The 13,336-nt window shown below is 45.1% G+C and overlaps 4 non-coding genes across 4 annotated transcripts; all 4 read right to left on the reverse strand.

The window, feature by feature from the left end:
- Nucleotides 1-761: 761 nt before the first annotated feature.
- TRNAK-UUU (transfer RNA lysine (anticodon UUU)) lies at nucleotides 762-834 on the reverse strand. Its single transcript has one exon. It is a non-coding gene; the product is annotated as a tRNA-Lys (tRNA).
- A 3,410-nt stretch (nucleotides 835-4,244) lies between these two features.
- Nucleotides 4,245-4,378, reverse strand: LOC141167795 (U4 spliceosomal RNA). The gene has a single exon (XR_012251585.1). It is a non-coding gene; the product is annotated as a U4 spliceosomal RNA (small nuclear RNA).
- A 3,927-nt stretch (nucleotides 4,379-8,305) lies between these two features.
- On the reverse strand, nucleotides 8,306-8,445 carry LOC141168001 (U4 spliceosomal RNA). Its single transcript, XR_012251768.1, has one exon. It is a non-coding gene; the product is annotated as a U4 spliceosomal RNA (small nuclear RNA).
- A 1,660-nt stretch (nucleotides 8,446-10,105) lies between these two features.
- Nucleotides 10,106-10,245, reverse strand: LOC141168276 (U4 spliceosomal RNA). Its single transcript, XR_012252018.1, has one exon. It is a non-coding gene; the product is annotated as a U4 spliceosomal RNA (small nuclear RNA).
- Between the last annotated feature and the right edge of the window lie 3,091 nt (nucleotides 10,246-13,336).

Consider the following 13,336-nt stretch of genomic DNA (forward strand, 5'->3'; position numbering starts at 1 on the left):
GTGACTGAATACCGCCAAACTATTACCTCATAATAGCACCAGATAGAAACTGAATACTGTCATGCCATCACCATATAATAGTCCCAGATAGTGACTGAATACCGCCATACCATTGCCCTATAAAAACACCAGATAGTGACTGAATACCGCCATACCATCACCACATAAGAATACCAGATAGTGACTGAATACCGCAATACCCACAATACCTTCAATAATAGTATGTAACGACATGACACATGACGCAGCCTAGTTCTCTACATGATTCAGTCTCCGGGGAGATTCTCGGGGTTTTTCTGAGCAGTCAGTTATGTGTTGTCGATGCGTCCATAAACCATGCTGAGAGTCGGCGACTTCGGAAGAAGTTTTCCAAAAAAAAAGAATAGGAAAATCAGGACAAACCTGAAGAAGTGCGGCCCTGGTTCTGGAAAAAACGATTAGACTAATGTGATTTCTGGACAATTAACAGGCACAATGCCTGGGGTCGGCCTCTCCGGTCATTTATATTTACCCAAAATCCGTATAAAGCCAGGTCCATCAGGGACGGTGTAATCTGTGGATGTCACAATATAGGAAACTGTGCAGGTGACCTTGCGTGCTACATCAGATGAGATCACCGTTCGTCCTCCATACTGAGCCGCCTCCCTCAATATTGTGTCTATAATGCTGTATATTATAATATATATTATATCACAGATTAGACCGTCCCTCATGCAGTCGTTTCAATAATTTTTATTATTCAATTTTATTAAAAATACTTCTGCTTGAACAGGGACTTGAACCCTGGACCCTCAGATTAAAAGTCTGATGCTCTACCGACTGAGCTATCCAGGCTCTGTTGAAAATATTGGAGTGCTAACATTTCAGTCTGGAACCAATCGTCATCTGACACCTTTGACTGTGCAAATAGTTCTTGCACCTGGGAAGTATGAAGGGATCTACCACTGATACCATATATAAAGACATTATATTACATGCACACTCACTGAAGCCCACAGGATGAACGCCTCTTTGGACCTGCCAGGGTCACTCACAGAGGTGATCTTCCCTCTGTAAGTGACCTAAGACTGCACACTGTAACCACTAACCCTGAGTGGCGGAAACCATTGAATGTTCACGGGGTCACCTAGGCAGTCAAACAGTATCCTGTCGGAGGCCACGCGGCCAAGCGTCATCTCTGCATAGTCCCCCGTCACTTCCTCTCGTTCTATACACATAACATAAGTGCAGCAACAGTCTATAATAATTACATTCACAAAGTGAGAAACATCCAACATAATGGAGCGCCAACAATGCAGCAAGATGAAGAAATGCATGAGGTTCAGACCTCACTTAGAGGGCCTAAGAACAAATGCAACAACGGTCTTTTATAAGAGGGGGTGTAGACTGTTTTACTTTAAAACCTTTTACAATGTAACCACTGCAGCCAATCACTGACCACAGCAGTGACCAACACGAGCATAGACTGGACTACATCGATCACCCATCTATGCGGCCAGAATAGGATGTACAGAGACTGGCTGTATGGAGGTGACTATTAAGCAATTGCAGGTCCAAGTGTTATGATCTGCAACAAGTACTAAGGAAAGATAGGGGAAAGCTGTCCCTACAGTAAGACTAAGCTGAATCCCTACAATGTAGCAGGCTGACTGTTCCTTGCGAACAGACCCGCCTTAGTCCTCGGCTAGTCTGAACGAAGACCTATAGCATAAGGGGAGGGGCCCCTAAAAGAACTAAGGACTGGGACAAAAAATGGGACACCTCCTAAACAGAGAAGTTGTTGCAGAACACAAAAAGACTAACTGACAAAAAGGTACTAGAGGTCCCAGAAGGACCAAACGAACTGACAGAGAAAGGCACCGAAGCACCAGGCTAGAGAAACAGTCAAACACTGAAGTCCAGCACAGCCAAAAGGGCAGAGCTGGAATATAAAGGCAGATGGTCTTGTGACCGCAAAACACAAGATGGAAAAAACAAACAGGAGGGTTCTAACACCAAGTCCCTTAATGGGACAGGAAAAAATAAAATCTGACCCCTTTTTACCAAAATGTCAAAAATTTACACTTTTGGTATCGCCAGGTTGGTAAATATCTGAACTAATAAAATATTACTTATCCCATATGCTACACACTGAAACAGAGGAAAAAAATATCAATGTCAGAATCGCATTTTATTGTTTTTTGGTCGCGTCACCTCCCAAAATAAGGTAGAATTAAAACAGATTTGAAAGTCGTAAGGACCCCAAAATGGTACCAATAAAAATTACAGCTCGCCCACCCTCCCCCTCACTTTCCCACCTCCCTGTCATAAAGAAAAATTAAAATCCACACAGACATCTCCGGAGAGGGAAATATCACCCGCACATTGAACATATGGAACTCATTATAACTGGGAAAAAGGAAAAATAATTAAAACAGGAGAAGTGAGAGAGAGAAAGCCGACACTTCCATCTCCATTGGTCACTACTAACACCGTCAGCCTGCAGACAAGTCAGGTCTCCCTGCTCCACACAATAGGAAACCACATCTATTATACCCACATGATTCAGTCTGACAAATGCAACTGCTAGTTTATAGGAATTGTTCGGAATTACAAAAAACAGCGCCACCCCTGTGCACAGGTTGTATGTGGTATTGTAGCTAGACCCCATTCTCTTCAATAGAGCTAAGCAGTAATACCAGACATAATCAGGTTTTTGCACCATCCAGAAATTCCTGGAGAGACCTTGGCTCGGCCTCTCCCGTCATTTATATTTACCCGAAATCTGTATAAAGCCAGGTCCATCAGGGACAGAGTAATCTGGGACCCTATGGATTTCACAATATAGGAAACTGACTGTGCAGGAGACCTTGTGGCGCCATCAGAGGAGATCACCGCTCATCCTCCATACTGAGCCACCTCCCATAATATTGTGTCATAATCAACCAGCTCCTGGTAGACATATATGTATCATACAGTCATTTCAATATTTTTTCATCATTACATTTTATTAAAAAAACACTTGAACCCTGGACCCTGAGATTAAAAGTCTGATGCTACACTGACTGAGCTATCTGGCCTCTGCACCACACAAGGGAGTGGTTAGAATTTAGTCTGAAATCAACCACTGTTCAACACCTTGTATTATATAAATACATTATTTCTTGCACCTGGGAAGTATGAAGGGATCTATACTGATACCATATATTACATGCACGCTCACTGAAGCCCACAGGATGAATGCCTCCTTGGACCTGCCAGGGTCAGTCACAGAGGTTATCTTCCCTCTGTAAGTGACCTAAGGCTGCACACCATAACTACTGATGTGCACAGCTCCCGCCTGCTTTGTGTGCCCCCTACGACTGACCCTGAACGGGGGGAAACATCCGATGTTCACAGGGTCACCTATGCAGTCACACCGTAATCCCGTCTGGAGCAACAAGGCTGAGCCCCATCTCTGCACAGTTCCCCGTCACTTCTGCTCGGACCATACACATAACATGAGAGCAACAAGAGCCTGTACTATGTGCAACAAGAGCCTGTATTATGTGCAAAAAGAGCCTGTACTATGTGCAAAAAGAGCCTGTACTATATGCAAAAAGAGCCTGTACTATGTGCAAAAAGAGCCTGTACTATATGCAAAAAGGCCAACATAATGGAACGCCAAAACAGAAATAAACACTTGAAATAGATCACTCTGTGTGTAATGACTCTATATAATATAGGAGTTTCACTTTTTGTATTGAAGAACTGAAATAAATTAACTTTTTGATGATATTCTAATTTAGTGAGAAGCACTTGTATATTTTACATATATATATTGTATTTGATCTTTATACACACACACACATATATTTATATATAGATAATATCTCCCCCTTTTCCAAAAACAGATAAAAAATTAACACATTTGGTATGAGAAGAAAGTGTAAATGGCAAATTTTCTGGGATTTTTTTGGTCACCTCCCAAAATACGATGGAATAATAAGAGATAAGAAAGTCATATAGACCCCAAAATAGTACTGATGAAAGCTAGACCTCACCCCGAAAAAACAAGTCCTCGTACGTCTCCATCAACCGGAAAATGATAAGTTCTGGCTCAGAATACAGAGACAGAGACAAGATTTTTTGTAACTAGTAAAAAATAAATCCCCGTATATAAATGCGATATCGCTATCACCGCACTGAGCAGAAGAACAACGATATTAGGTTGTTTTTACTGCAATCTAAATGCCGTGAAAATAAAACCCAAAGAACATCGTCAGTCTCCTGGGAGACTGTCAAAAATTGCCATGCTGACTGTATTACAAGCCCTCATGTATTGGGAAAAGTTTTCAACTAGCAATAATCACGCCTCGGATAAACCTCATGGGCTATGATACTGCCACTGTGCAAAGCTGGAGGCCATCTGTGAGGAGCTGCGGCCTCCGGATCTGGGGCTCTGTCTACACTGAGGAGAGACAAAGTCATTAGGGGGCTGTGGGAGCAAAGGATTCTGGGAGTGGATATGCTAATAACGCCCCTCCCCTAAGTCTGTAATGGCAGAAAGAAAAGCCCCCCAGGCTGGGGGAGGGGAGAGGGTTTATCCTCCATCTGACCATAGTGTCACCACCTCCTGCTATACAGACTGTCTGCTCCTGCGTCCTGGGGGAACCTTCACTTATGTGTTACAGGATTGCATTACCAGGAACTTCCTGATGATGGCGCAAGAAGAGCAGCTGAGAAGCAATACGGTCATGCCGTGACCATATAATAACAAATAGTGATTAAATACCGCCATATATTAACCCTCCCTATCGATCCTACCTTCAAATTATCTGCTAACCTTAAAGGTTCACATACTTTTGTCACTCACATACATGTGAGATTGGATTATTTTCTTTAAAAAAAAGTGTAAAAGTTTAATGTTTTGGACTCATTTGATTTGGTTCTTCATCCACTTGTGAAAAGCTGATGTTGTTTTAGGTCAAATTTATGCAGAAATTAGGAAAATTCTGATGTGGGGAAAGATACTAAGAGGGTCTCATAATGAACTGGGGGTGGGAGAGGACGCTATCAATGACATGTTATGAAATAGGGGTGGAAGAGAACACTAAACAGGGACTTTGATGAATTGGGGGTCGGGGAGGCTGTTACCAGAAGCTTATAATGAAAAAAAACTAAAAAATAGTGACTGTACCATAAACACCCAATAATACCAAATAGTGACTGAATAATACCACAATACTATGAACACACAAAAGCAAATAGTGACTGTAACACCGCCATAACATGACCATATAATAGCACCCCAAAACCATAACATGACTCTATTTGAAGTAATCTCCAGAGAACAGCTGACAAGATATTAATTCTGTAATTGATTCTCCATATTTCTTTGCTTAATCTTTTGGCCTTAGGCACTGGCGTACCGCCAATGGCGGCAGGCCACACCACTGCTATGGGGCCCCTTGAGCCGTGGGGCCACAACGGCCCATCACTGCAGCAGGCCCTCACCGCACTGTGCCCCGTCTCTGCCCGTTAGCACCAGTACTGCCCGCCCACACGAAATAATGGGGGTGGAAGCGTCTACTGACTTGCTGATGGCCGGAGGGGGGACCTAGTGCGAGCAATGATGATGGTGGAGGGAGCGTCAGCAGACATTCCCACCCCCATCATTCTTGCTCGGTGTCTGACGTGTCGGGCGCGATGACGTCATTACAGGGTGCCCGCTGCTTCGAGATGTCCGGCGCTTCACACCGCACGCTGAGGAGACCAGAGCATCAGGTGGAACCAGGAGATGTGAGTACTGTATTTTTTTTTAAAATCAGTAACCGGTGGCCATAATACAGTATGAGGAGTGCATTATGCTGTATGTAGGACCATGGGGGTGCATTATACTGTATGGAGGATCATGGGGGTGCATTATACTGTATGGAGTAAGATGGCGCATACTACTGTATGTAGGATCATGGGGGTGCATTATATCATATGGCGTACCATGGGGGTACATTATGCTGTATGGAGGACCATGGGGGCACATTATACTGTATGGAGGATCATGGGGTGCATTCTACTGTATGGAGGACGATTGGGGTGCATACTGCTGTATGGAGGATAATGGGGGTGCATTATATTGTATGGAGGATCATGGCCGTGCATACTACTGTATGGAGAATCAAGGGGGTACATACTACTGTATGGAGGATCATGAGGGTGCATTTTACTGTATGGAGGATCATGGTTGTGCATTCTACTGTATGGAGGACCATGGGAGTTCATACTACTGTATGGAGAACCATGGGGGTGCATACTACTGTATGGAGGATCATGGGAGTGCATACTACTGTATGGAGGATCATGGGGGTGCATACTACTGTATGGAGGATCATGGGGGGTATATACTACTGTATGGAGAACCATGGGCGTGCATACTACTGTATGGAGGATCATGGGGGTGCATACTACTGTATGGAGAACCATGGGGGTGCATACTACTGCATGGAGGACCATGTGGGGCGCATTATATTGTGGGAAGGACCATGGGGGTGCATTATACTGTTTGGAGGATCATGGTGGGTGCATTATATTGTGTGGAGGACCATGCTGGTGCATTATACTGTATGGAGGACCATATGGGTGCATCAGGCCTGGCGTCAGCACCTGGCGCACTCGGGCAAGTGCGGGGGCCACTCGCCATCAGGCACCCCGGCTCGCTATGAGGCCTGTGGGCGGGGGAGTCTGATGCCAGCGCCTGCAACTGCCCTCCCCCCATCCGCTTGCTCAGGACCCCGGCACAATACTTACTTCTCCCCATTCCTCCGCAGATCCTGTATCTTCCGCTTCTCCTGACTGTGATGTCTCAGGTCAGATGGCGAGATGACGTCTTTCCAGAGCGCCCTCTCCTGAGCAGTCACAGCGCAGAGAGCGGGAAGAATGCAACGCTGAGGAGTCCGGAGTAGAGTAGCTGCAGCTGCAGCAGGAGAGATGAGGTGAGGTGAGTATTCTATGTTTTTCATTTAATAGGGGCATGGAGCATTGTAGGAGGGCCCAGCCTGCATGGAGCATTAGATGAGGCCCAGCCTGCATGGAGCATTATATGGGGCCCATACAGCATGGAGCTTTATATGGGGTCCATTCTGCATGGCACATTATATGGGGCCCAGTATTCTGCATGGAGCATCATATGGGGCCATTTTTCTGCATGGAGAATTATATGGGGCTCATAATACTCTATGGAGGACTATATGGGGCTCATAATACTGTATGGAGGACTATATGGGGCTCATAATACTGTATGGAGGACTATATTGTCCGGTCTGCACTGTGCACTGCAAGGATTCGCCGGTTTCTGAGATATTGTAGAATTTACAATAGATATCAGTCATGTAATGTAAGAAATGAGTGACATCTTTGCATTGTATTATATCTACATTCCTCTACCTCATCTGTGCATCATGAATCGTGGTATGTGTTAAAGGGGCCCACTGAGACGCTTTCGAGCAGGGCCCACGAAAACCTGGAGCCGGCCCTGGGGATCATTATATTGTATGGAGGACCATGGGGGTAAATTATTCTGTATGGCTGTATGGAGGACTATGGGGGTACATTAATTTGTATGTAGGACCATGGGGGTGCATTATATTGTATGGAGGACCATGGGGAGTGCACTATATTTTATGGAGGATCATGGGGAATGCATTATACTATATGGAAAGTTAGGGGGGACGCATTATACTATATGGAAGGCTATGTGGGGGTCCATTATACTGTATGCAAGCAATTATACAGTGTGAAGGTTTGTGTGGGGGCCATCTTACTGTTTGGAGGGCTAGTGCGGGCCATTATACTGTGGGGAGAGGTGGGGGTCACACTTGGGGGATCATACTGTGTTAGGGTCACCATATGTTGCCTTGGGAGTTGAAGTGGGGTACAGTAGGGTCATTTTACTGCGCATGTGGAGGCTAATGTGGAGGAATTCACCATGGGGGTATCATATTGTGTTTGGGGGGCACTTTTGTTGGCATCATACTTTATGGGGACAATGAAAGAGGAATCTGGGACTTCACCAGGAGGGAAATTACTAAGTAAAGGCTGGAAGGTTGTGAGATCTGCTCTTCTGCACCCACGACAATTATTACTTTTTTTTTGGTGGTGGGGGAGTGCAATTATAACTTCTTCTGTGGGGCCCCATGATTTCTATGTACGCCCTTAGCCTTATGGAAGAACAACTTTACATATAATTCTCAGCCAGACAAATACAACAAACAGCTCCAATACAACTGTATATAGAATTACTCCAGTTAAACAGCAATAACTCTTCTTCTACTATTAACCACCTACTCAGTCTCCTGGGAGACTGTCAAAAATTGCCATGCTGACTGTATTACGAGCCCTCATGGCGGGGTATTGGGAAAAGTTTTCAACTAGCAATAATCACGCCTCGGATAAACCTCATGGGCTATGATACTGCCACTGCGCAAAGCTGGAGGCCATCTGTGAGGAGCTGCGGCCTCCGGATCTGGGGCTCTGTCTACACTGAGGAGAGACAAAGTCATTAGGGGGCTGTGGGAGCAAAGGATTCTGGGAGTGGATATGCTAATAACGCCCCTCCCCTAAGACTGTAATGGAAGAAACAAAAGATGTTTTAACTTTTTTATTAAAAGCTTCCACCCAAACCAGAACTTGAACTTGAACCCTGAACTTGAACTTGAACCCTGAACTTGAACTTGAACCCTGAACTTTGAACCCTCAGATTAACAGTCTGATGCTCTACCGACTGAGCTATCCGGGCTTCTGTACAGACGCTCTGAGGTCAGGACTTTCTGCTGGGTCGCTCCGCTGCTCCTCATTCCAGTTATACAGTTTCTCCACCTTCTGCTACTCGTACTCAGCCCCGGATCCGATTTCCTGGAGAGGAACCTTTACTTATGTATTAGGGGATTATGTTACTAGTGACCCCCGCTGAAAATGCCAGGAGAGCAGCTGACATACCGCCATACTATAACCACATGATAACACCAAGTAGTGACTGAATACCGCCATACCATCACCAGATAACACGAGATAGGGACTGAATACCGCCATATCATCACCACATAATAACACGAGATAGGGACTGAATACCGCCATACCATCACCACATAATAACACCAAATAGTGACTGAATACCGCCATACTATGACCACATAATAACACCAAGTAGTGACTGAATACCGCCATACCATCACCACATAACACGAGATAGGGACTGAATACCGCCATATCATCACCACATAATAACACCAAATAGTGACTGAATACCGCCATACTATGACCACATAATAACACCAAGTAGTGACTGAATACCGCCATACCATCACCACATAACACGAGATAGGGACTGAATACCGCCATACCATCAGCACATAGTAACACCAGACAGTGACTGAATACCGCCATACCATCACCATACTACTATGTGCAAAAATAATAATAATGGATCGCCAAAACAGAAATAAACACGTGAAATAGATCACTGTAATGACTCTATATAATATATGAGTTTCACTTTTTGTATTGAAGAACTGAAATAAATTAACTTTTTGATGATATTCTAATTTAGTGAGATGCACTTGTATATTTTACATATATATATTGTATTTGATCTTTATACACACACGCACACATATGCACATATTTATATATAGATAATATCTCCCCCTTTTTCAAAAGCAAATCAAAAATTAACACATTTGGTATCGCTGGGTACATAAATGTCTGAACCAATAAAAATACTATTTATTATATACACTGCACGCCAAAACAGAAGAAAGTGTAAATGGCAAATTCTCTGGGATTTTTTTGGTCACCTCCCAAAATACGTTGGAATAATAAGAGATAAGAAAGTCATATAGACCTCAAAATAGTACTGATGAAAGCTAGACCTCGCCCCGAAAAAACAAGTCCTCGTACGTCTCCATCAACCGGAAAATGATAAGTTCTGGCTCAGAATACAGAGACAAGATTTTTTGTAACTAGTAAAAAATAAATCCCCGTATATAAATGTGATATCGCTATCACCGCACTGAGCAGAAGAACAAAGATATTAGGTTGTACTTACTGCAATCTAAATGCCGTGAAATTAAAACCCAAAGAACATCCTCAGTTTCCTGGGAGACTGTCAAAAATTGCCATGCTGACTGCATTACGAGCCCTCATGGCGGGGTATTGGGAAAAGTTTTCAACTAGCAATAATCACGCCTCGGATAAACCTCATGGGCTATGATACTACCACTGCGCAAAGCTGGAGGCCATCTGTGAGGAGCTGCGGCCTCCGGATCTGGGGCTCTGTCTACACTGAGGAGAGACAAAGTCATTAGGGGGCTGTGGGAGCAAAGGATTCTGGGAGTGGATATGCTAATAACGCCCCTCCCCTAAGTCTGTAATGGAAGAAAGAAAAGCCCCCCAGGCTGGGGGAGGGGAGAGGGTTTATCCTCCATCTGATCATAGTGTCACCACCTCCTGCTATACAGACTGTCTGCTCCTGCGTCCTGGGGGAACCTTCACTTATGTGTTACAGGATTGCATTACCAGGAACTTCCTGATGATGGCGCAAGAAGAGCAGCTGAGAAGCAATACTGTCATGCTGTGACCATATAATAACAAATAGTGATTAAATACCGCCATATATTAACCCTCCCTATCGATCCTACCTTCAAATTATCTGCTAACCTTAAAGGTTCACATACTTTTGTCACTCACATACATGTGAGATTGGATTATTTTCTTTAAAAAAAAGTGTAAAAGTTTAATGTTTTGGACTCATTTGATTTGGTTCTTCATCCACTTGTGAAAAGCTGATGTCGTTTTAGGTCAAATTTATGCAGAAATTAGGAAAATTCTGATGTGGGGAAAGATACTAAGAGGGTCTCATAATGAACTGGGGGTGGGAGAGGACGCTATCAATGACATGTTATGAAATAGGGGTGGAAGAGAACACTAAACAGGGACTTTGATGAATTGGGGGTCGGGGAGGCTGTTACCAGAAGCTTATAATGAAAAAAACCTAAAAAATAGTGACTGTACCATAAACACCCAATAATACCAAATAGTGACTGAATAATACCACAATACTATGAACACACAAAAGCAAATAGTAACTGTAACACCGCCATAACATGACCATATAATAGCACCCCAAAACCATAACATGACTCTATTTGGAGTAATCTCCAGAGAACAGCTGACAAGATATTAATTCTGTTACTGATTCTCCATATTTCTTTGCTTAATCTTTTGGCCTTAGGCACTGGCGTACCGCCAATGGCGGCAGGCCACACCACTGCTATGGGGCCCCTTGAGCCGTGGGGCCGCAACGGCCCATCACTGCAGCAGGCCCTCACCGCACTGTGCCCCATCTCTGCCCGTTAGCACCAGTACTGCCCGCCCACACAAAATAATGGGGGTGGAAGCATCTACTGACTTGCTGATGGCCGGAGGAGGGACCTAGTGCGAGCAATGATGATGGTGGAGGGAGCGTCAGCAGACATTCCCACCCCTATCATTCTTGCTCGGTGTCTGACGTGTCAGAGCAGCGGGCGCGATGACGTCATTACAGGGTGCCCGCTGCTCCGAGATGTCCGGCGCTTCACACCGCACGCTGAGGAGACCAGAGAATCAGATGGAACCAGGAGATGTGAGTACTGTATTTTTTTTTTAAATCAGTGACCGGTGGCCATAATACAGTATGAGGAGTGCATTATGCTGTATGTAGGACCATGGGGGTGCATTATACTGTATGGAGGATCATGGGGGTGCATAGTACCGTATGGAGTAACATGATGGCGCATACTACTGTATGTAGGATCATAGGGGTGCATTATATCATATGGCGTACCATGGGGGTACATTATGCTGTATGGAGGACCATGGGGGCACATTATACTGTATGGAGGATCATGGGGTTCATTCTACTGTATGGAGGACCATTGGGGTGCATACTGCTGTATGGAGGATAATGGGGGTGCATTATAATGTATGGAGGATCATGGCGGTGCATACTACTGTATGGAGAATCAATGGGGTACATACTACTGTATGGAGGATCATGAGGGTGCATTTTACTGTATGGAGGATCATGGTTGTGCATACTACTGTATGGAGGACCATGGGAGTGCATACTACTGTATGGAGAACCATGGGGGTGTATACTACTGTATGGAGGATCATGGGGGTGCATACTACTGTATGGAGGATCATGGGGGGTATATACTACTGTATGGAGGACCATGGGAGTGCATACTACTGTATGGAGTACCATTGGTGTGCATACTACTGTATGGAGGATCATGGGGGTGCATACTACTGTATGGAGAACCATGGGGGTGCATACTACTGCATGGAGGACCATGTGGGGCGCATTATATTGTGGGAAGGACCATGGGGGTGCATTATACTGTTTGGAGGATCACGGTGGGTGCATTATATTGTGTGGAGGACCATGGGGGTGCATTATACTGTATGGAGGACCATAGGGGTGCATCAGGCCTGGCGTCAGCACCTGGCGCACTCGGGCAAGTGCGGGGGCCACTCGCCATCAGGCACCCCGGCGCGCTATGAGGCCTGTGGGCGGGGGAGTCTGATGCCAGCGCTTGCGACTGCCCTCCCCCCACCCGCTTGCTCAGGACCCCGGCACAATACTTACCTCTCCCCATTCCTCCACAGATTCTGTATCTTCCGCTTCTCCTGACTGTGATGTCTCAGGTCAGATGGCGAGATGATGTCTTTCCAGGGCGCCCTCTCCTGAGCAGTCACAGCGCAGAGAGCGGGAAGAATGCAACGCTGAGGAGTCCGGAGTAGAGTAGCTGCAGCAGCAGCAGGAGAGATGAGGTGAGGTGAGTATTCTATTTTTTTCATTTAATAGGGGCATGGAGCATTGTAGGGGGGCCCAGCCTGCATGGAGCATTAGATGAGGCCCAGCCTGCATGGAGCATTATATGGGGACAATACAGCATGGAGCATTATATGGGGTCCATTCTGCATGGCACATTATATGGGGCCCAGTATTCTGCATGGAGCATCATATGGGGCCATTTTTCTGCAAGGAGCATTATATGGGGCTCATAATACTCTATGGAGGACTATATGGGGCTCATATACTGTATGGAGGACTATGTGGGGCCCATAATATTGTATGGAGGACTATATAGGGCCCATAATACTGTATGGAGGACTATACTGTCCGGTCTGCACTGTGCGCTGCAAGCATTCGCCGGTTTCTGAGATATTGTAGAATTTACAATAGATATCACTCATGTAATGTAAGAAGTGAGTGACATCTTTGCATTGTATTATATCTACATTCCTCTACCTCATCTGTGCATCATGAATCGTGGTA

This window comes from Phyllobates terribilis, unplaced genomic scaffold (assembly GCF_046119375.1).
Source record: "Phyllobates terribilis strain yellow unplaced genomic scaffold, ASM4611937v1 Scaffold_11__3_contigs__length_659146591, whole genome shotgun sequence".
In the NCBI taxonomy this organism is placed as follows: domain Eukaryota; kingdom Metazoa; phylum Chordata; class Amphibia; order Anura; family Dendrobatidae; genus Phyllobates; species Phyllobates terribilis.